Source organism: Rutidosis leptorrhynchoides, chromosome 7 (genome assembly GCF_046630445.1).
Source record: "Rutidosis leptorrhynchoides isolate AG116_Rl617_1_P2 chromosome 7, CSIRO_AGI_Rlap_v1, whole genome shotgun sequence".
Lineage (NCBI taxonomy): Eukaryota > Viridiplantae > Streptophyta > Magnoliopsida > Asterales > Asteraceae > Rutidosis > Rutidosis leptorrhynchoides.
The window spans coordinates 296,998,923-297,024,669 of NC_092339.1; positions in this window are offsets into that span (position 1 = coordinate 296,998,923).

A 25,747-nucleotide genomic window follows, 5' to 3' on the forward strand; every position below is an offset into this window, starting at 1 on the left:
GCGAAATATTATTATAATCAGTTTTTCATATAGAATTGTAGTAGTTGAATTGTATATTAGCTACTAAGTATGAACTTAACGGGTAGGTACTACCCGAATTTAAACTTATAAAACGCTAATATGAAGAAAAAGCTTTTATAAATGAGTTCATATTATGCTACGAAATACTATTAACTACTCTTAATATTCTGTATGATTAACTTGTTCCATTTGACTATTTTGAAGGAAATGGCACCGACTACTCGACACACCGTGAATATGAATGAAGAGGAATTCCGTACTTTTCTTGCTTCAAACATAGCCGCAGTACAGGCTGCGCTACATACCAACAATAACCTTGGATCTAGCAGTACAGGAAATCGTGTAGGATGCACCTACAGAGAATTCACTGCCTGCAAACCTTTGGAATTTGATGGAACCGAAGGACCAATCGGATTGAAACGGTGGACCGAGAAGGTCGAATCGGTGTTTGCCATAAGTAAGTGTACTAAAGAGGACAAAGTGAAGTACGCTACGCATACCTTCACAGGTTCTGCGTTAACATGGTGGAATACCTATCTAGAGCAAGTGGGACAAGACGATGCGTACGCACTACCGTGGTCAGCATTCAAGCACTTGATGAACGAGAAGAACCGTCCCAGAACCGAGGTCAATAAGCTCAAGACAGAACTTAGAGGGTTACGAACCCAAGGATTTGATATTACCACATACGAAAGACGATTCACAGAATTGTGCCTATTGTGTCCGGGAGCATTCGAAGATGAGGAAGAGAAGATCGACGCGTTTGTGAAAGGATTACCGGAAAGAATCCAAGAAGATATAAGTTCACACGAGCCCGCCTCTATACAACAGGCATGTAGAATGGCTCACAAACTAGTGAACCAAATTGAAGAAAGAATTAAAGAACAGACTGCTGAAGAGGCCAATGTGAAGCAAGTCAAAAGAAAGTGGGAGGAAAACGGTGATAAGAATCACCAATACAACAACAACAGCAATTACAACAATAATCGCAACAATTATCCCAACAATCGCAACATCAATCGCAACTACAACAAACGGCCCAACAACAACAACAACAACAACAACAACAACAGCAACTACAACAATCATCCCAACAACAATAATAACCGCAACAACAACAACAATCAGAAGCAGCTATGCCAAAGGTGTGAAAAGTATCACTCGGGGTTCTGCACCAAATTTTGCAACAAGTGTAAAAGAAATGGTCATAGCGCAGCGAAGTGTGAGGTCTACGGACCAGGGGTTAATAGAACGAAAGGAACAAATGGTGTCGGAACGAGTAATGGTGGAGCAAGTAGTGTCGGAGCAAGTTATACCAATGTAGTTTGTTATAAATGTGGAAAACCGGACCACATTATTAGAAATTGCCCGAACCAGGAGAACACGAATGGACAAGGCCGCGGAAGAGTTTTCAATATTAATGCGGCAGAGGCACAGGAAGACCCGGAGCTTGTTACGGGTACGTTTCTTATTGACAATAAATCTGCTTACGTTTTATTTGATTGGGGTGCGGATAGAAGCTATATGAGTAGAGATTTTTGTGCTAAATTAAGTTGTCCATTGACGCCTTTGGATAGTAAATTTTTACTCGAATTAGCAAATGGTAAATTAATTTCAGCAGATAATATATGTCGGAATCGAGAAATTAAACTGGTTAGCGAAACATTTAAGATTGATTTGATACCAGTAGAGTTAGGGAGTTTTGATGTGATAATCGGTATGGACTGGTTGAAAGAAGTGAAAGCAGAGATCGTTTGTTACAAAAATGCAATTCGCATTATACGAGAAAAAGGAAAACCCTTAATGGTGTACGGAGAAAAGGGCAACACGAAGCTACATCTTATTAGTAATTTGAAGGCACAAAAACTAATAAGAAAAGGTTGCTATGCTGTTCTAGCACACGTCGAGAAAGTACAAACTGAAGAAAAGAGCATCAATGATGTTCCCGTCGCAAAAGAATTTCCCGATGTATTTCCGAAAGAATTACCGGGATTACCCCCACATCGATCCGTTGAATTTCAAATAGATCTTGTACCAGGAGCTGCACCAATAGCTCGTGCTCCTTACAGACTCGCACCCAGCGAGATGAAAGAAATGCGAAGCCAATTACAAGAACTTTTAGAGCGTGGTTTCATTCGACCAAGCACATCACCGTGGGGAGCTCCTGTTTTGTTTGTCAAGAAGAAAGAAGGTACATTCAGGTTGTGTATCGACTACCGAGAGTTGAACAAACTTACCATCAAGAACCGCTACCCACTACCGAGAATCGATGACTTATTTGATCAACTACAAGGCACGTCTGTTTATTCAAAGATTGACTTACGTTCCGGGTATCATCAAATGCGGGTGAAAGAAGATGATATTCCAAAGACTGCTTTCAGAACACGTTACGGTCATTACGAGTTTATGGTCATGCCGTTTGGTTTAACTAATGCACCAGCTGTGTTCATGGATCTTATGAACCGAGTGTGTGGACCATACCTTGACAAGTTTGTCATTGTTTTCATTGATGACATACTTATTTACTCAAAGAATGACCAAGAACACGGTGAACATTTGAGAAAGGTGTTAGAAGTATTGAGGAAGGAAGAATTGTACGCTAAGTTTTCAAAGTGTGCATTTTGGTTGGAAGAAGTTCAATTCCTCGGTCACATAGTTAACAAAGAAGGTATTAAGGTGGATCCGGCAAAGATAGAAACTGTTGAAAAGTGGGAAACCCCAAAAACTCCGAAACACATACGCCAGTTTTTAGGACTAGCTGGTTACTACAGAAGGTTCATCCAAGACTTTTCCAGAATAGCAAAACCCTTGACTGCATTAACGCATAAAGGGAAGAAATTTGAATGGAAGGATGAACAAGAGAAAGCGTTTCAGTTATTGAAGAAAAAGCTAACTACGGCACCTATATTGTCATTGCCTGAAGGGAATGATGATTTTGTGATTTATTGTGACGCATCAAAGCAAGGTCTCGGTTGAGTATTAATGCAACGAACGAAGGTGATTGCTTATGTGTCTAGACAATTGAAGATTCACGAGCAAAATTATACGACGCATGATTTGGAATTAGGCGCGGTTGTTTTTGCATTAAAGACTTGGAGGCACTACTTATATGGGGTCAAAAGTATTATATATACCGACCACAAAAGTCTTCAACACATATTTAATCAGAAACAACTGAATATGAGGCAGCGTAGGTGGATTGAATTATTGAATGATTACGACTTTGAGATTCGTTACCACCCGGGGAAGGCAAATGTGGTAGCCGATGCCTTGAGCAGGAAGGACAGAGAACCCATTCGAGTAAAATCTATGAATATAATGATTCATAATAACCTTACTACTCAAATAAAGGAGGTGCAACAAGGAGTTTTAAAAGAGGGAAATTTAAAGGATGAAATACCCAAAGGATCGGAGAAGCATCTTAATATTCGGGAAGACGGAACCCGGTATAGGGCTGAAAGAATTTGGGTACCAAAATTTGGAGATATGAGAGAAATGGTACTTAGAGAAGCTCATAAAACCAGATACTCAATACATCCTGGAACAGGGAAGATGTACAAGGATCTCAAGAAACATTTTTGGTGGCCGGGTATGAAAGCCGATGTTGCTAAATACGTAGGAGAATGTTTGACGTGTTCTAAGGTCAAAGCTGAGCATCAAAAACCATCAGGTCTACTTCAACAACCCGAAATCCCGGAATGGAAATAGGAAAACATTACCATGGATTTCATCACTAAATTGCCAAGGACTGCAAGTGGTTTTGATACTATTTGGGTAATAGTTGATCGTCTCACCAAATCAGCACACTTCCTGCCAATAAGAGAAGATGACAAGATGGAGAAGTTAGCACGACTGTATTTGAAGGAAGTCGTCTCCAGACATGGAATACCAATCTCTATTATCTCTGATAGGGATGGCAGATTTATTTCAAGATTCTGGCAGACATTACAGCAAGCATTAGGAACTCGTCTAGACATGAGTACTGCCTATCATCCACAAACTGATGGGCAGAGCGAAAGGACGATACAAATGCTTGAAGACATGCTACGAGCATGTGTTATTGATTTCGGAAACAGTTGGGATCGACATCTACCGTTAGCAGAATTTTCCTACAACAACAGCTACCATTCAACCATTGAGATGGCGCCGTTTGAAGCACTTTATGGTAGAAAGTGCAGGTCTCCAATTTGTTGGAGTGAAGTGGGGGATAGACAAATTACGGGTTCGGAGATTATACAAGAAACTACCGAGAAGATCATCCAAATTCAACAACGGTTGAAAACCGCCCAAAGTCGACAAAAGAGCTACGCTGACTTTAAAAGAAAAGATATAGAATTTGAAATTGGAGAGATGGTCATGCTTAAAGTTGCACCTTGGAAAGGCGTTGTTCGATTTGGTAAACGAGGGAAATTAAATCCAAGGTATATTGGACCATTCAAGATTATTGATCGTGTCGGACCAGTAGCTTACCGACTTGAGTTACCTCAACAACTCGCGGCTGTACATAACACTTTCCACGTCTCGAATTTGAAGAAATGTTTTGCTAAAGAAGATCTCACTATTCCGTTAGATGAAATCCAAATCAACGAAAAACTACAATTCATCGAAGAACCCGTCGAAATAATGGATCGTGAGGTTAAAAGACTTAAGCAAAACAAGATACCAATTGTTAAGGTTCGATGGAATGCTCGTAGAGGACCTGAGTTTACCTGGGAGCGTGAAGATCAGATGAAGAAGAAATACCCGCATCTATTTCCAGAAGATTCGTCAACACCTTCAACAGCTTAAAATTTCGGGACGAAATTTATTTAACGGGTAGGTACTGTAGTGACCCGAACTTTTCCATGTTTATATATATTAATTAAGATTGATATTTACATGATTAAATGTTTCCAACATGTTAAGCAATCAAACTTGTTAAGACTTGATTAATTGAAATATGTTTCATATAGACAATTGACCACCCAAGTTGACCGGTGATTCACGAACGTTAAAACTTGTAAAAACTATATGATGACATATATATGGATATATATATAGTTAACATGATACTATGATAAGTAAAAATATCATTAAGTATATTAACAATGAACTACATATGTAAAAACAAGACTACTAACTTAATGATTTTTAAACAAGACATATATGTAACGATTATCATTGTAAAGACATTTAATGTATATATATCATATTAAGAGATATTCATACATGATAATATCATGATAATATAATAATTTAAAATCTCATTTGATATTATAAACATTGGGTTACCAACGTTTAACAAGATCATTAACCTAAAGGTTTCAAAACAACACTTACATGTAACGACTAACGATGACTTAACGACTCAGTTAAAATGTATATACATGTAGTGTTTTAATATGTATTTATACACTTTTGAAAGACTTCAATACACTTATCAAAATACTTCTACTTAACAAAAATGCTTACAATTACATCCTCGTTCAGTTTCATCAACAATTCTACTCGTATGCACCCGTATTCGTACTCGTACAATACACAGCTTTTAGATGTATGTACTATTGGTATATACACTCCAATGATCAGCTCTTAGCAGCACATGTGAGTCACCTAACACATGTGGGAACCATCATTTAGCAACTAGCATGAAATATCTCATAAAATTACAAAAATATGAGTAATCATTCATGACTTATTTACATGAAAACAAAATTACATATCCTTTATATCTAATCCATACACCAACGACCAAAAACACCTAAAAACACTTTCATTCTTCAATTTTCTTCATCTAATTGATCTCTCTCAAGTTCTATCTTCAAGTTCTAAGTGTTCTTCATAAATTCCAAAAGTTCTAGTTTCATAAAATCAAGAATACTTTCAAGTTTGCTAGCTCACTTCCAATCTTGTAAGGTGATCATCCAACCTCAAGAAATCTTTGTTTCTTACAGTAGGTTATCATTCTAATACAAGGTAATAATCATATTCAAACTTTGGTTCAATTTCTATAACTATAACAATCTTATTTCAAGTGATGATCTTACTTGAACTTGTTTTCGTGTCATGATTCTGCTTCAAGAACTTCGAGCCATCCAAGGATCCATTGAAGCTAGATCCACTTTTCTCTTTTCCAGTAGGTTTATCCAAGGAACTTAAGGTAGTAATGATGTTCATAACATCATTCGATTCATACATATAAAGCTATCTTATTCGAAGGTTTAAACTTGTAATCACTAGAACATAGTTTAGTTAATTCTAAACTTGTTCGCAAATAAAAGTTAATCCTTCTAACTTGACTTTTAAAATCAACTAAACACATGTTCTATATCTATATGATATGCTAACTTAATGATTTAAAACCTGGAAACACGAAAAACACCGTAAAACCAGATTTATGCCGTCGTAGTAACACCGCGGGCTGTTTTGGGTTAGTTAATTAAAAACTATGATAAAATTTGATTTAAAAGTTGTTATTCTGAGAAAATGATTTTTATTATGAACATGAAACTATATCCAAAAATTATGGTTAAACTCAAAGTGGAAGTATGTTTTCTAAAATGGTCATCTAGACGTTGTTCTTTCGACTGAAATGACTACCTTTACAAAAATGACTTGTAACTTATTTTTCGGACTATAAACCTATACTTTTTCTGTTTAGGTTCATAAAATAGAGTTCAATATGAAACCATAGCAATTTGATTCACTCAAAACGGATTTAAAATGAAGAAGTTATGGGTAAAACAAGATTGGATAATTTTTCTCATTTTAGCTACGTGAAAATTGTTAACAAATCTATTCCAACCATAACTTAATCAACTTGTATTGTATATTATGTAATCTTGAGATACCATAGACACGTATACATTGTTTCGACCTATCATGTCGACACATCTATATATATTTCGGAACAACCATAGACACTCTATATGTGAATGTTGGAGTTAGCTATACAGGGTTGAGGTTGATTCCAAAATATATATAGTTTGAGTTGTGATCAATACTGAGATACGTATACACTGGGTCGTGGATTGATTCAAGATAATATTTATCGATTTATTTCTGTACATCTAACTGTGGACAACTAGTTGTAGGTTACTAACGAGGACAGCTGACTTAATAAACTTAAAACATCAAAATATATTAAAAGTGTTGTAAATATATTTTGAACATAATTTGATATATATATGTATATATTGTTATAGGTTCGTGAATCAACCAGTGGCCAAGTCTTACTTCCCGACGAAGTAAAAATCTGTGAAAGTGAGTTATAGTCCAACTTTTAAAATCTAATATTTTTGGGATGAGAATACATGCAGGTTTTATAAATGATTTACAAAATAGACACAAGTACGTGAAACTACATTCTATGGTTGAATTATCGAAATCGAATATGCCCCTTTTTATTAAGTCTGGTAATCTAAGAATTAGGGAACAGACACCCTAATTGACGCGAATCCTAAAGATAGATCTATTGGGCCTAACAAACCCCATCCAAAGTACCGGATGCTTTAGTACTTCGAAATTTATATCATATCCGAAGGGTGTCCCGGAATGATGGGGATATTCTTATATATGCATCTTGTTAATGTCGGTTACCAGGTGTTCACCATATGAATGATTTTTATCTCTATGTATGGGATGTGTATTGAAATATGAAATCTTGTGGTCTATTGTTACGATTTGATATATATAGGTTAAACCTATAACTCACCAACATTTTTGTTGACGTTTAAAGCATGTTTATTCTCAGGTGAATATTAAGAGCTTCCGCTGTTGCATACTAAAATAAGGACAAGATTTGGCGTCCATGTTTGTATGATATTGTGTAAAAACTGCATTCAAGAAACTGATTTCGATGTAACATATTTGTATTGTAAACCATTATGTAATGGTCGTGTGTAAACAGGATATTTTAGATTATCATTATTTGATAATCTACGTAAAGCTTTTTAAACCTTTATTTATGAAATAAAGGTTATGGTTTGTTTTAAAAATGAATGCAGTCTTTGAAAAACGTCTCATATAGAGGTCAAAACCTCGCAACGAAATCAATTAATATGGAACATTTTTAATCAATAAGAACGGGACATTTCACCTTCTTCCCTTCTCCATAAGGTGAGTATGTTGCGAACCCACCCCCATCTTCTCCAGTAATCACGGTAGTTGATTGGTTGGTGTGCTCCCGTCACACTGTCTTCAGAGTCAGAGGAACTTGGACGATTCGTAGAGGCCATCTTTCGCGATCACAGAAAATATTTTTGGTATGAAACGTTTAGTGACAGCAATTGATAGTTGGATGGTATTCTTAATGCATAATATGCATAGATATATATAGTACCAGGATTCCTTAAATTACAGAGAAATTTACGGGAGATATCAGGCAAAGTTTACCGTAATAGATACGCTAAGATATGAATTAGCAGATACGCTAAGATATGGATTTGTCTGTACACCATCTATGCAATAATTGCAATAAGAAGTGTTAAGACTGACAATGATAGGTGGATATTTTTCGACAAAGAATGATAAGCAAAACTTTCGACATGCGAACCAGGTTCAAGTCCAGACTTATTAATATAACATACAACTACTAGGCCGAAGTCCAGACTCATTAATGTATCCTAACAACTACTAGTTAGACACACTAATGCAAGACCTGGTTCGCTACGACCACCGCTCTGATACTGTAACAACCCGAGCTTTTCCGTTAAAACTTCCGTTAAATACTTGACGATCGTTAGTTAAATCATACGATTTGCATACGCCGAATTTTTTTCAGAATAGTTAACAGTGGCTACGTGAAACTTTTCGTATTTAAAGTAATTAAATGCGTACTTGATCCTTAGTGGATTACTTGAATTAATATGTTATATTAATTAGTGAACTTAATTCGATTGACGAATTAAACTAGAAACTACACGATTAAAGTTAATCGCTTAGAAAACTTTTCAGTTAACGGAACTCAGAAAAATGATAGAATAATTATTGTTAATAATTATTGAACTTATGAAAGAAATTTAATTTATTATTTACTTAATGAATTAAACACGGTGCTTTTGTTTCAACGACTAGTTAACGTGCCGGAGATTCGGTACGGTTAATGGCACTCGAAACGAACCACACGCGAACGAGCTTTTACACAAAATGAGCCTGAGACCCAAGCCCGAGGCCACATGGACATGACCTCATACCTCATCATCCTTGGCCCCATGAGTAGCCAATGCATGTTGACTATTAGTTTAGGCCCATGTTTGTTGACTAATTAGTTTAGGCCCATGTTTGTTGACTTTTGATTTTTAGGCACTAAATAACTAGTTAGATAATCCTATCATTCCATCCTAACTATGAAAAATGCAGCTCATTCCTCTTCCCTCTCTTCTTCTTCACATCAAACACACACACACACACACAAATCAACCATCAAACTTGCTTGTTTACTCTTACTCGTTTGATCAATCTTGCTCCGATCGTCGTTCTCTACGCGTGCGTATCATTAATTTTGTGATCAAAGGTATAATTACATAAATCCTAATCTTTAAAATCTGATTTTTGTTAAAGTTTCATGGATTAGGTTGTCTATTGCTCAAGTCTTGATGTTTGATGAATACTAGATGCGATAAATTGCTCGTTTTGATTGATTAATGCGAAAACCGAATTGTTTATTGCATGTACAGTAAATTTTGACTTTTTAAATATATGATATTATGTGATATTCAGAATCCTTGCGAAAAACTATTAACTTTAGGCTTTGGAATCGCTTGATTTCGTTTCCGGATGATCAAGTTATGATCAATTGAAATTAACGTTGTGTTTTTGTGATTGATCGGAAATTCTGGGTTTGATAGACCACGAATTGGATTGTGAAATTAATACCATTGGATAGGTAATTTAAAAACACTCAGGTTACACTAGGATATCATATTGTTTGCTTATGTATAACTTGAGATATGCTTGATTTAGTGAAAAAGTTGATTTATACAGCACTTGCATGAAAACAGCCTTGTATGATAAAATGTGTTAACTTCTGGATTTAAAGCTTTGCATATTTGAAATTTACACAAAAATTACTTCATCTTTCATGTAGATATCATAGGTTAATTGTATCTATATCTTCGGATAATCGCGTGCGAATGTGACTAGCGAAACTAGAATCGAATCTGTAAATTGCTCTATGTTTTATACTCGGTTGATTGTGTTTATTGAATGAGCATGTAAGCTTCTGGAATATGAATTTTAACATGATATGTGACTTATTGTTAGTTTATGTCAATCTCTGAAACCTTATGCAGTGGGCACAATAGGACCATACTTTATGTAAATTCTGATTTGAGCTGAAAAACTGAATGTTCAACTTGCACGAATAAACTGTACAAATTGGCTAAACAAAAATTGCTAAACTTCTGAGATGTGTTAGTTTAACTTGTCCTAGAACCATGGCCACTGGTCTTGTATTAATTTCATGTCCCTAGCTCCGGTTATAGCCAAAACGAAATCAGTGCGCGGTCAGAAACTGACTTGGCAAACCATAAATGTATCCCTTCTGATTCCTGACTTTTAATTATCGTATGAGACCCTGGCTAGACTTTTTGGAATCAATTTTGAGTATACTTATGATCTGGAGTTTGCCATGTTTTCATGAATTATGTACCATGAGATAATATGCTAAGTATGCTACGTGTTCATGAATTTTGTGCACAACGATAAACTGAAATTGTGAAAATGATTATTCATGACCTGAAACGTGTTGTTTGAATTAGGTTTGACATATTGACTCATATTTGACATGAACCTACTGATGTTGACTTTAGTTGACTACTTTGACCAAGTTTGACTTTCGGTTGACTTTGTTTGACTTGCATGAATTAGTTGACTGTATGTTGACTTCTACTTTGAAACGCGTCGATTCAAGCAATAAGACAACTTATACTATGAAACCACACTTGTTTAAGAAATATTTATTGACCAACCTAAATACATATACTTAGGTTGCATTACTCGGCTATAAACCGTATAAGTAAATTGTCCACTTTTCAATCCGAGCTTTATTCAAAGGTGAGTCTACAGTCCCGCTTTTTTTTATACATGTTTTCATGGATGAGAATACACGTTGTTATACTTATATTATCAAATGCTTTTTGTATTGACACGAGTACTAAATCTGCATATTGAGTTTGTACACAAAGCCTCTAGCTTGGATACTTTAAATACCATCGGTGTAGGCACAATTTAGATGGACGGATCCGTTAGGTTGACAACCTCACCCGCTATAAAAACTGTGGTGCATTTATTTTGAACATAATACATTCGTACAAGTGTATAACATTTTTATGAGGTAAAGGCGGGTATAGTGGATTCTATATTCGGGTCATTTCTAGTATTCAGGTGCTCATAGATTATGCAAACGTTTAACAACTTGGAGTTGTACTTGTAAAATCTTGTGGTCAAGGAACTTAAACTATTTTTTGATAAATGTTTTTCAGATACTATACAACGTCATTTAAAACTGTGGTTTACGAACAAATGAAAAAAACTTGACATGGTATTATCTACGAATATTTGAAACTTGACATGGTATTGTCTACGAATATTTGAAACTTGACATGGTATTGTCTTTTCAAATGATTGAAACTTGACATGGTAGTGTCAACAAACTTTTGAAATGGGACACGGAGTTGTCTACAAACTTTTAACATTGAACCTTGGTGGTCTTCCACTAATAACTGTTTTCGAAATGTATTTCTTAAACATACTGTATTGTTTACTTAAAACCTGTAGATTTACTCAACATTATTGTTGATCCATTTTGCGTATTTTATTCTCAGGTATTAATTGCTTCCACTGTAGAATATTGCTGTTACATAAAAGTCAAGCCAAGTACTGGGACCAGAGTTAACATTCCGTTAAAGGGATTTTTGACGGGGTGTTACAGTATGGTATCAGAGCTTTGGCTATAGGGAACTAGGATGCATTAGTGTGTCTAACCGTAGGATGCATTAGTGAAGTCTAGTCTATAGCCGTGTGTCTTGGATGACTTTTATACACCATACATGCACTATTTGCTTCACAATATGACATGTAGGGCTACACATTACATCACGTACATATACACCCTATACCCATATGATATGGACTTGAACTAAACGTTATACTATGAATCACATACGTACACGCGACGCGAGATTTAACTAAATTAAGTTGATTACGCCATCTTGAACTTATGGAGTTATGTCGAATGGAAATGTGAGATAGCGTAATGTAATGACCGGGATTACATTACGGTAACTCATATAGAAGTTCCGACATCGAAAAATAAGGAATTTGGAGCGAGTCAAGTAGGTTACTTGGATAAATACCGTTTAGAACATAAACCGTTTAATTTCAAATATGAGTAGAAATTTACACTGTACGAATTAATTGTTATTATAACCTATAAGGAGCGTGTAATCACGTCACAATTCGTCACTACCCGACACTGTCCATCACCCCTGATTTCTACTTGGCACTACGAAGACACTGCCTGGACATACTCATCATCTTATACCACTACTCCTTGCTATTTATCGTTGGTTACTACTACTCAACGCCGCCTCTCACTACTAGACGCGACCGATCACTACTTCTCACTGCTTATCATTTTTGATCCACCGACATCTTACTGCAATTATTGTACCAATTACATATAGGCTAATCCTGTCGCTATCATACTTATTATATTAGATTTTATCTGATATATTTCCTAAATTTCCTCCGTAAATTACGGAAATCTTTTTGCTATATACACGTATTCAAGGAGACAAACATAGCATCCAACACTCAATTCATATCAAACCCTATTCCAAACACATAATATGAATTTCTCATCAGATTCCTCGAGCTTCATGGACAGCGTAACCGGAACGAACGAACCTATTAGCCATCATCTTTTCTGGATGAATTGGGGGTGGGTTCGTAGTCGACTTAATCAATGGAGGCGAGAAGAAGGCGATCCCTTCCACCAACCGAATTCACCTATTGGCGAAGAACCTGAAGCACTTACCGGCGAACCAGTTCGGAACACTATTTTCACCCTTATTTCTAGAATATCCCGTCACGAATATCTAATATCCAGAATTTTAGATCTTATTCATCCGCTTGTCCGAACCGCCAATCATCCCGGAATAATAGAAGAAGTCAACGAGCTTCGCGCTCGAGTAGTGGCTTTAGAAAATATGGTACAAAACCTACGAGCACCAGCAGCAACACCAGCAGCATAACCAGCACCACCAGTACCATCAACATCACCACCAACAGCATCAACTTTACCAACAACAACATCCACAACCCACATCACACTCGGTACTTCGGATATCAACATCATACGCCCCATAGATACCAAGGAATATTAGTAATTGTGAGTCAAGATGTATTGACTCATTCTTCCTGAAAAAAAATAAAATTATATATGTATACTTATATATATATATATATATATATATATATATATATATATATATATATATATATATATATATATATATGGTTTGGAACAATAATAAATCTTTTCGTACTAAACTATTACGTGTGAATCTTAACTAGTATGTACTACTTGGTTAAATCATATCACTAATATGCTATGATGTACATCCTTCGTTAATGACTTAACAATCATTAATCACTGCTTCAGCACAATAAACTCCATTTCATAATAAACTAAGTGTATTATTCAAATACATGTTTGATTTTTCACTTCTATTTTCGATGTACTCGAAACTTTCTAGAAAACATTATTCGTGCCTTGTAAATTTCACAAGAGCTTCACGAGCATCAATATCATATACCGAGGTATATCAATAAACAATGAACGATGAAGTATTGATTCATAACTTCATTAGCAAAATATTTCGCGACAATTATGAAATCTCTAAGGTTTTGGAGATTATCTTCAACCGTAAATCAAATGAGTTTAATATTATATTAACTCATTAAATTCATGATTACATCTGAAGAATATATACGAATATATATCTTCATAAAGATTGTAATTAAAAACTCTTTTGTACAAACTGTAAATTGTAAAAATATTTAACGGGTAGGTAAAACCCGAGAAATATTTATATCTCACATTAATATGTTACATTATACATTCTTCAAATTCTGATTCAATAATCAGTAACTATAATAATTACACTCACAAGATATGTGTATCCGTTCACTAAAGAACAACTACTACATATTCTGATTTTGACGTATCGGAATCTAAGTAAAGCTTTAGCAAATGTTATCTTCCTAAAGATCACTACATTCATGAATTATATTCATTTGTATTCTATGATGAATTATCACATCAAACCATCGAAATTATCATTCATTACTTTTGAAATCAACAACGCCTATTCGTCAACCATTAGATCCGTTAACGATTACAATCAGCATTTAATCATCTAAAAATAAAATCTCTTGAAACCATCTCGGATTGATAACCAACGATTCAAATTCGTTAACCTTGAGAATGCTGACGAAGCAGCAAAATCTATAGATGGTCTTAATGGCCAGAAGTTTGATGATAAAGAATAACGTATTGAAAAAGCTCAGATTTGGAACTGAAAAACAGATTGAGCTAACCATGAGGGAGACCAAGGATAAATACAAGGACCAAACCCTATATTCAAAGAATCTAGGTAATTCTGGATTCGATGACATCTTTAGAGAATATCTTGCTCCGAAGTCATGCTGAATTTCTAATGGAAGATGATGATTCACAGACCTTACAATCATCATGAACCATGTTACATAACTCTTTCATTCTATTTAACTTCTAAACATATCAAGGAAATATATTTCTTGATGATTCGGTCTTTTTCGGATATTCTGGTAATTTGACAAATCAAATCGTGCTATTACCTTTCCTTTCTACTTTGTATATTATGATCATTCGAAACTCCATACCCACGAATTATGGACCATTACTTGCTTGATTTAAAGTCGAGAAGAGAAAACAAGGTGAAAACGGATACTATGACGATGAACAGCGAATGTTTCTGCATCATCACCAGCTATTGATCCGTATTATTTGACCATGTATAGAAGAACAAGTTGAAGATCTTCTTGGATAAAAAGCATGAGTCTTCGAAAAATAGGTCAGAATATAAAAGACAACAAACATGGAAGATCATAAACCATTTATATCAATAAGTATTGAAAAACAGAGGAGTGGTAGAATTAAAAATAATGTCACCCCTAGAGCATTATAGAAGAACAGAGATTCTTCTGGTGGTAGACTAAAAAGAAGAATGACTGTATACACAGTCAAAATAGTAACGAAAATCAAGAGCGGATGAAACATCTTCACAAAATTTTTGAAAATAGAATTTTGAAAGTAAAAAGATTGAGGTTGAGAAAATAAGGACGAAGAGATGATTAATTTATATCAAAAATTTTTACCATAGCAACGCGTCAGCCGATTAAGATAATCGTATTAAATCAAAAAGAAAAGGATTCTAATTTCCTTAATTACCGGCATCCAAATCTCATAGATTTCAAACGATTATATTCAAATCCCTTAAATTTAGGAGAATCAATAGTGATTACATCGAAAAGTCAAGGCATACAACTATTACTTCAATACATCCATTAGTGACATATTCAGTCGTATTTTTACACGTAACCGAATCATTTCATTCATATTCTTGATGATAAGAAATACTATACACTTAACTCGTATTCATTACGAAGCTGAACGGACCTTAGAAATCCATCCGTGTAGAGATCTCGAAAGATTATTTAATCTTATCATATTATTTGACGAAACACTAGTATATGACCAAATTCTTTTATTAAAAGAATCTATGAAGGCTTACGTCTGGAAAGACAAACTATTCAAGCCAAGTATAAACTTTATTTGCAAACTTCGTTATAGAATTCAAGCTCACGTTGAAACGTGGATTTCTAATGATACGAAAATATTTTTATTTTCATCAATAACTGCCATCATCCAAAGTTCGGGACGAAATTTTCAATAACGGGTGGGTAATGTAACAACCCGAGCTTTTCCGTTAAAACTTCCGTTAAATACTTGACGATCGTTAGTTAAATCATACGATTTCCATACGCCGAATTTTTTTCAGAATAGTTAACAGTGGGTACGTGAAACTTTTCGTATTTAAAGTAATTAAATGCGTACTTGATCCTTAGTGGATTACTTGAATTAATATGTTATATTAATTAGTGAACTTAATTCGGTTGACGAATTAAACTAGAAACGACACGATTAAAGTTAATCGCCTAGAAAACTTTTCAGTTAACGGAACTCAGAAAAATGATAGAATAATTATTGTTAATAATTATTGAACTTATGAAAGAAATTTAATTTATTATTTACTTAATGAATTAAGCACGTTGCTTTTGTTTCAACGACTAGTTAACTTGCCGGAGATTCGGTACGGTTAATGGCACTCGAAACGAACCACACGCGAATGAGCTTTTACACAAAATGAGCCCGAGACCCTAGCCAGAGGCCACATGGACATGACCTCATACCTCATCATCCTTGGCCCCTTGAGTAGCCAATGCATGTTGACTATTAGTTTAGGCCCATGTTTGTTGACTAATTAGTTTAGGCCCATGTTTGTTGTCTTTTGATTTTTAGGCACTAAATAACTAGTTAGATAATCCTCTCATTCCATCTTAACTATAAAAAATGCAGCTCATTCCTCCTCCCTCTCTTCTTCTTCACATCAAACACACACACACAAATCAACCATCAAACTTGCTTGTTTGCTCTTACTCGTTTGATCAATCTTGCTCCGATCGTCGTTCTCTACGCGTGCGTATCATTAATTTTGTGATCAAAGGTATAATTACATAAATCCTAATCTTTAAAATCTGATTTTTGTTAAATTTTCATGGATTAGGTTGTCTATTGCTCAAGTCTTGATGTTTGATGAATACTAGATGCGATAAATTGCTCGTTTTGATTGATTAATGCGAAAACCGAATTGTTTATTGCATGTACAGTAAATTTTGACTTTTTAAATGTATGATATTATGTGATATTCAGAATCCTTGCGAAAAACTATTAACTTTAGGCTTTGGAATCGCTTGATTTCGTTTCCGGATGATCAAGTTATGATCAATTGAAATTAACGTTGTGTTTTTGTGATTGATTGGAAATTATGGGTTTTATAGACCAGGAATTGGATTGTGAAATTAATACCATTGGATAGGTAATTTAAAAATACTCAGGTTACACTAGGATATCATGTTGTTTGCTTATGTATAACTTGAGATATACTTGATTTAGTGAAAAAGTTGATTTATACAGCACTTGCATGAAAACAGCCTTGTATGATAAAATGTGCTAACTTATGGATTTAAAGCTTTACATATTTGAAATGTACACAAAAATTACTTCATCTTTCATGTAGATATCATAGGTTAATTGTATCTAGATCTTCGGATAATCGCGTGCGAATGTGACTAGCGAAACTAGAATCGAATCTGTAAATTGCTCTATGTTTTATACTCTGTTGATTGTGTTTATTGAATGAGCATGTAAGCTTCTGGAATATGAATTTTAACATGATATGTGACTTATTGTTAGTTTATGTCAATCTCTGAAACCTTATGCAGTGGGCACAATAGGACCATACTTTATGTAAATTCTGATTTGAGCTGAAAAACTGAATGTTCAACTTGCACGAATAAACTGTACAAATTGGCTAAACAAAAATTTATCAACTTTTGATATGTGTTAGTTTAACTTGTCCTTAAACCATTTCCACTAGTCTTGTATTAATTTCATGTCCCTAGCTCCGGTTATAGCCAAAACGAAATCAGTGCGCGGTCAGAAACTGACTTGGCAAACCATAAATGTATCCCTTCTGATTCCTGAATTTTAATTATCGTATGAGACCCTGGCTGGACTTTTTGGAATCGATTTTGAGTATACTTATGATCTGGAGTTTGCCATGTTTTCATGAATTATGTACCATGAGATAATATGCTAAGTATACTACATGTTCATGAATTTTGTGCACAACGATAAACTGAAATTGTGAAAATGATTATTCATGACCTGAAACGTGTTGTTTGAATTAGGTTTGACATATTGACTCATATTTGACATGAACCTACTGATGTTGACTTTAGTTGACTACTTTGACCAAGTTTGACTTTCGGTTGACTTTGTTTGACTTGCATGAATTAGTTGACTGTATGTTGACTTCTACTTTGAAACGCGTCGATTCGAGCAATAAGACAACTTATACTATGAAACCACACTTGTTTAAGAAATATTTATTGACCAACCTAAATACATATACTTAGGTTGCATTACTCGGCTATAAACCGTACAAGTAAATTGTCCACTTTTCAATCCGAGCTTTATTCAAAGGTGAGTCTACAGTCCCGCTTTTTTTTTACATATTTTCAGGGATGAGAATACACGTTGTTATACTTATATTATCAAATGCTTTTTGTATTGACACGAGTACTAAATCTGCATATTGAGTTTGTACACAAAGCCTCTAGCTTGGATACTTTAAATACCATCGGTGTAGGCACAATTTAGATGGACGGATCCGTTATGTTGACAACCTCACCCGCTATAAAAACTGTGGTGCATTTATTTTGAACATAATACATTCGTAAAAGTGTATAACATTTTTATGAGGTAAAGGCGGGTATAGTGGATTCTATACTTGGGTCATTGCTAGTATTCAGGTGCTCATAGATTATGCAAACGTTTCACAACTTGGAGTTGTACTTGTAAAATCTCGTGGTCAAGGAACTTAAACTATTTTCTGATAACTGTTTTTAGATACTATACAATGTCATTTAAAACTGTGGTTTACGAACAAATGAGAAAAAACTTGACATGGTATTGTCTACAAATATTTAAAACTTGACATGGTATTGTCTACGAATATTTGAAACTTGACATGGTATTGTCTACAAATGATTGAAACTTGACATGGTAGTGTCAACAAACTTTTGAAATGGGAAACAGAGTTGTCTACAAACTTTTAACATTGAACCTTGGAGGTCTTCCACTAATAACCGTTTTCGAAATGTATTTCTTAAACATACTGTATTGTTTACTTAAAACCTGTAGATTCACTCAACATTATTGTTGATCCATTTTGCGTAATTTATTCTCAGGTATTAATTGCTTCCGCTGTAGAATATTGCTGTTACGTAAAAGTCAAGCCAAGCACTGGGACCAGAGTTAACATTCCGTTAAAGGGATTTTTGACGGGGTGTTACAGATACCAACTGTGATGACCCGTCCTAATCCATCCGGAGGAAGTCCATATCAATTATAAACGATTCATAACAGTTGATTTCATCGCGAGGTACTTGACCTCTATATGATACATTTTTACAAACATTGCATTCGTTTTTGAAAAGACAATCTTTCATTACAACGAAAGTTGATGACATGCATACCATCTCATAATATATATCCAACTATAATTGACTTAATAATAATCTTGATGAACTCAACGACTCGAATGCAACGTCTTTTGAAATACGTCATGAATGACTCCAAGTAATATATCTAAAATGAGCAAATGCATAGCGGAAGGTTTCTTTAATACCTGAGAATAAACATGCTTTCAAGTGTCAACCAAAAGGTTGGTGAGTTCACAGGTTTATCATAACAATCATTTCAATATATTAATAGACCACAAGATTTCCGTTTATAAATATATGTACACTCGCAAGTGTATAAAACCGTTCTGCTTATGTTGAGGCCTCAGTAACCAACCTTAATAATAATATAATAAGTCATCTTCGCAAAGATGGATATGTACACTCGCAAGTGTATAAATAATCCTCGAAGTACTAAACATCCACCCACTAGTTCTTATGTCTAGTGCAGCCTACAGGATGGGGGTGTTAAGCCCGATAGATCTATCTTTAGGATTCGCGCTTACATGCTCTTATAACATGTAACTAAATTACCTAGCACATCAATTCGCAGAATATCATTTTTGATCACTTGTCTCTATTTCGTAAAGCATTTATAAAAGCAGCGCATGTATTCTCAGCCCAAAAATATATATTGCAAAAGCAATTAAAAAAGGAGCAAATGAAACTCACCATACTGTATTTTGTAGTAAAAATATATATGACTATATTGAACAATAGAATAATGCAGGGTTGGCCTCGGATTCACGAACCTATACCATTTGTATATATATATATATATATATATATATATATATATATATATATATATATATATATATATATATATATATATATATATATTAAAACATATAATCGTAACTGAACAAATTTATTTATTATATCTTAATTTATATATTATATATATTTGATTTGTGTATATATTCAAATTGATTAATATTATTATAGTTATATATATAGGTATATCTGTTTAGTGTTATAGTAAAAAATGCCTAAATTATTATATATGAGTATTTCAAAAATAATTTGTTAATATAGTTAATATATACTTATAATAATATTGTTAAAACTTTTATTTTTATCTTCATAATACTTTTAATAATAATGATACTGAAAATATTAGTTTTTGATATTATTACTTATAATGATATTAATATTAGTAATAATATTAATGATAATAATAATAATAATTGTAATTAGGGCTATGCTAATAATAACAATAAAGGGTAACTACTACTTGTATTAGGAATAGTAATGATACTAATAACTAATATTTATCATACATAATAACAATAATACTACTAATATTTATAATTCTAATACTTAATGATAATAATAATAATTTTAAGAAAAGAATACTACCTTTAAAGCCTTCCTAAAAAGAAATGCCCATAGCCGGGATTGAACCCGTGACCTCTCGAATACCCAAACATCACTCTAGCCATTCCTCAGTTTCTATTATTCTGTTATAATCTATTTTTCTGTAAATATAACCCTTATAATTGTGATCATGTTCTTCTTCCTCCTCACTAATTTACATCGACCTCAACTAAAAAAAAAACTCAACATATATTTTTATTTGATGTAACTCTGAAACAACAACATCTAATAACTGTATTACCAAATAATAGCCACAAACTAAATAAAAAAATATATTACAGCAGCTCCGCTGCCATCGCTGTTTGCACACAAGAAAAAAAAATTGATTTTGAAAATTTAAAACGTTTTACAAAATTGTTATAACATAAAGTAAGTTTCAAATGATATATAAAAATGTTCTCAATCATCAATTGAACTCAAATTAAAATAGATTTCTCGAATTCGATCTAATTTCAAACAGTTTGACTTTTTAAACGAAACTTTGACTCGATAAATTAGAATTCGTTAAATGGAATTAGGATTGGAAATTTTGCAGAAAGTTTTGTTAGAGGATTCCTAACACAACCTCATTTATATATTTTGATATTTGATTCAGTATTGAGCTTTTGATTAAATGGTTTCGTAACAGAGGTGTTCACTGGGTGTTCTTCAAATTTTCTGTTTAAATCGACGAATTAAAACAGTAAAAATGGATTGTTGATAACGACGATGGAAGAATCGAACAACATGAGAATGATTATATAATGAAAATGTGTTGACATCGAGTCACAGGTAAACAGAAATACAGGAAAAGAACAAATAGAAAAGGAAAAAAAAAATAGATCTGATGTGATTCCATACGCGTAATTATTTTAATTTTATATATTATGAATTATTATTATTATTAATAATTAATAAATATAACTATATTAATAATAATAATACTACAATATTGTTAATAATAATAGAAATAATAATACTTTTATAATAATAATAATATTTAAGACAACGATAATAATTTTTAATAATAATAATGATATTTATAATAATAATATTAGTGGTAAAGATAATAATAAAATTTTTTAAGAATAACAATATGATAACTAGAATAATAACAATAATAAATAATAATTTTTAAATTTCAACTAACTAATAATTTTAATCATTCTTATAATGATATTTATAATTATATCAATAATAATAATAATGTTAATAATCCTAATACCGATATTAACATAATAATAAAAGTAGTAACAAAAATTTTAGTGTTAATATAGTAACTATATTTTATCTTGAAATTTCATGTATTAATATCACCACTTTTATTCATGCACTATTATATAATACATATATTGAATATTTATCATTTATGCATTTTAATATCTTACCATATACATATATATATATATATATATATATATATACATATAATTATTAGTTATATATATATATATATATATATATATATATATATATATTAATAACAATCTAATTATTTATATTTTATTATTTCCAATTATTATATGTACTTACATTTATATATATTCATATACATATTTATTTTCAAACCAATGTTCGCGAATCGTTGGGAATAGTCGAAAGGTAATTGAATATATGAACATAGTTTCAAAACTTTTGAGACTCCACATTACAGACTTTGCTTATCGTGTCGAATTCATATAAAGATTAAATTTAAATTTGGTCAGAAATTTCCGGGTCGTCACAACAGTACCTACCCGTTAAATAAATTTCGTCCCGAAATTTTAAGCAGTTGGAGGTGTTGACGTATCTTCTGGAAATAAGTGCGGGTACTTCTTCTTCATCTGATCTTCTCGTTCCCAGGTGAACTCGGGTCCTCTACGAGTATTCCATCGAACCTTAACAATTGGTATCTTGTTTTGCTTAAGTCTTTTAACCTCACGATCCATTATTTCGACGGGTTCTTCGAAGAATTGAAGTTTTTCGTTGATTTTAATTTCATCTAACGGAATAGTGAGATCTTCTTTAGCAAAACATTTCTTCAAATTCGAGACGTGGAAAGTGTTATGTACAGCCGCGAGTTGTTGAGGTAACTCAAGTCGGTAAGCTACTGATCTGACACGATCAATAATCTTGAATGGTCCAATATACCTTGGATTTAATTTCCCTCGTTTACCAAATCTAACAACGCCTTTCCAAGGTGCAACTTTAAGCATGACCATCTCTCCAATTTCAAATTCTATATCTTTTCTTTTAATGTCAGCGTAGCTCTTTTGTCGACTTTGGACGGTTTTCAATCGTTGTTGAATTTGGATGATCTTCTCGGTAGTTTCTTGTATTATCTCTGGACCCGTAATCTGTCTATCCCCCACTTCACTCCAACAAATCGGAGACCTGCACTTTCTACCATAAAGTGCTTCAAACGGCGCCATCTTAATACTTGAATGGTAGATGTTGTTGTAGGAAAATTCTGCTAACGGTAGATGTCGATCCCAACTGTTTCTGAAATCAATAACACATGCTCGTAGCATGTCTTCAAGTGTTTGTATCGTCCTTTCGCTCTACCCATCAGTTTGTGGATGATAGGATGTACTCATATCTAGACGAGTTCCTAATGCTTACTGTAATGTCTGCCAGAATCTTGAAATAAATCTGCCATCCCTATCAGAGATAATAGAGATTGGTATTCCATGTCTGGAGACGACTTCCTTCAAATACAGTCATGCTAACTTCTCCATCTTGTCATCTTCTCTTATTGGCAGGAAGTGTGCTGATTTGGTGAGACGATCAACTATTACCCAAATAGTATCAAAACAACTTGCAGTCCTTGGCAATTTAGTGATGAAATCCATGGTAATGTTTTCCCATTTCCATTCCGGGATTTCGGGTTGTTGAAGTAGACCTGATGGTTTCTGATGCTCAGCTTTGACCTTAGAACACGTCAAACATTCTCCTACATATTTAGCAACATCGGCTTTCATACCTGGCCACCAAAAATGTTTCTTGAGATCCTTGTACATCTTTCCTGTTCCAGGATGTATTGAGTATCTGGTTTTATGAGCTTCTCTAAGTACCATTTCTCTCATATCTCCAAATTTTGGTACCCAAATTCTTTCAGCCCTATACCGGGTTCCGTCTTCCCGAATATTAAGATGCTTCTCCGATCCTTTGGGTATTTCATCCCTTAAGTTTCTCTCTTTTAAAACTCCTTGTTGCGCCTCCTTTATTTGAGTAGTAAGGTTAGTGTGAATCATTATATTCATAGCTTTTACTTGAATAGGTTCTCTGTCCTTTCTGCTCAAGGCGTCGGCTACCACATTTGCCTTCCCCGGGTGGTAACGAATCTCAAAGTCGTAATCATTCAACAATTCAATCCATCTGCGCTGCCTCATGTTCAGTTGTTTCTGATTAAATATGTGTTGAAGACTTTTGTGGTCGGTATATATAATACTTTTGACCCCATATAAGTAGTGCCTCCAAGTCTTTAATGCAAAAACAACTGCGCCTAATTCCAAATCATGCGTCGTATAATTCTGCTCGTGAATCTTCAATTGTCTAGACGCATAAGCAATTACTTTCGTTCGTTGTATTAATACACAACCGAGACCTTGCTTTGAGGCGTCACAATATATCACAAAATCATCATTCCCTTCAGGTAATGACAATATAGGTACCGTAGTTAACTTTTTCTTCAACAATTGAAACGTTTTTTCTTGTTCATCCTTCCATTCAAATTTCCTCCCTTTATGCGTTAATGCAGTCAAGGGTTTTGCTATTTTTGGAAAAAACTTGGATGAATCTCCTGTAATAACCAGCTAGCCCTAAAAATTGGCGTATGTGTTTCGGAGTTTTCGGGGTTTCCCACTTTTCAACGGTTTCAATCTTTGCTGGATCCACTTGAATACCTTCTTTATTCACTATATGACCGAGGAATTGAACTTCTTCCAACTAAAATGCACACTTTGAAAACTTAGCGTACAATTTTTCTTTTCTTAACAACTCTAGCACTTTTCTCAAATGTTCTTCATGCTCTTGGTCATTCTTTGAGTAAATAAGTATATCATCAATGAAAACAATGACAAACTTGTCAAGGTATGGTCCACACACTCAGTTCATGAGGTCCATGAACACAGCTGGTGCGTTAGTCAACCCAAACGGCATAACCATAAACTCGTAATGACCGTAACGCGTCTTAAAAGCAGTCTTTGGGATATCATCCTCCTTCACCCGCATTTGATTATACCCAGAACGTAAATCAATCTTCGAATAAACCGACGAGCCTTGTAGTTGATCAAATAAGTCGTCGATTCTCGGTAGTGGGTAACGGTTCTTGATGGTAAGTTTGTTCAACTCTCGGTAGTCGATACACAACCTAAATGTACCATCCTTCTTCTTGACAAACAAAACAGGAGCTCCCCATGGTGATGTGCTTGGTTGAATGAAACCACGCTCTAAAAGTTCCTGTAACTGACTTTGTAATTCTTTCATTTAGCTGGGTACGAGTCTGTATGGAGCACGAGCTATTGGTGCAGCTCCTGGTACAAGGTCTATTTGAAATTCAACGGATCGATGTGGGGGTAATCCCGGTTATTCTTTCGGAAATACATCGGGAAATTCTTTTGCGACAGGAACATCACTGATGTTCTTTTCTTCAGGTTTAACTTCCTTGATGTGTGCTAGAATGACGTAACAACCTTTTCTTATTAGTTTCTGCGCCTTCAAACTACTAATAAGATTTAATTTCGCATTGTTCTTCTCTCCGTACACCATTAAAGGGTTTTCCTTTTCACGCATAATGCGAATCGCATTTTTTGTAACAAACGACCTCTGCTCTCACCTTTTTCAACCAGTCCATAACAATTATTACATCAAAACTCCCTAACTCGACTGGTATTAAATCAATTTTAAACATTTCATTCCCCAGTTTAATTTCTCTATCCCGACATATATTATCTGCTGAAATTAATTTACCGTTTGCTAATTCGAGTAAAAATTT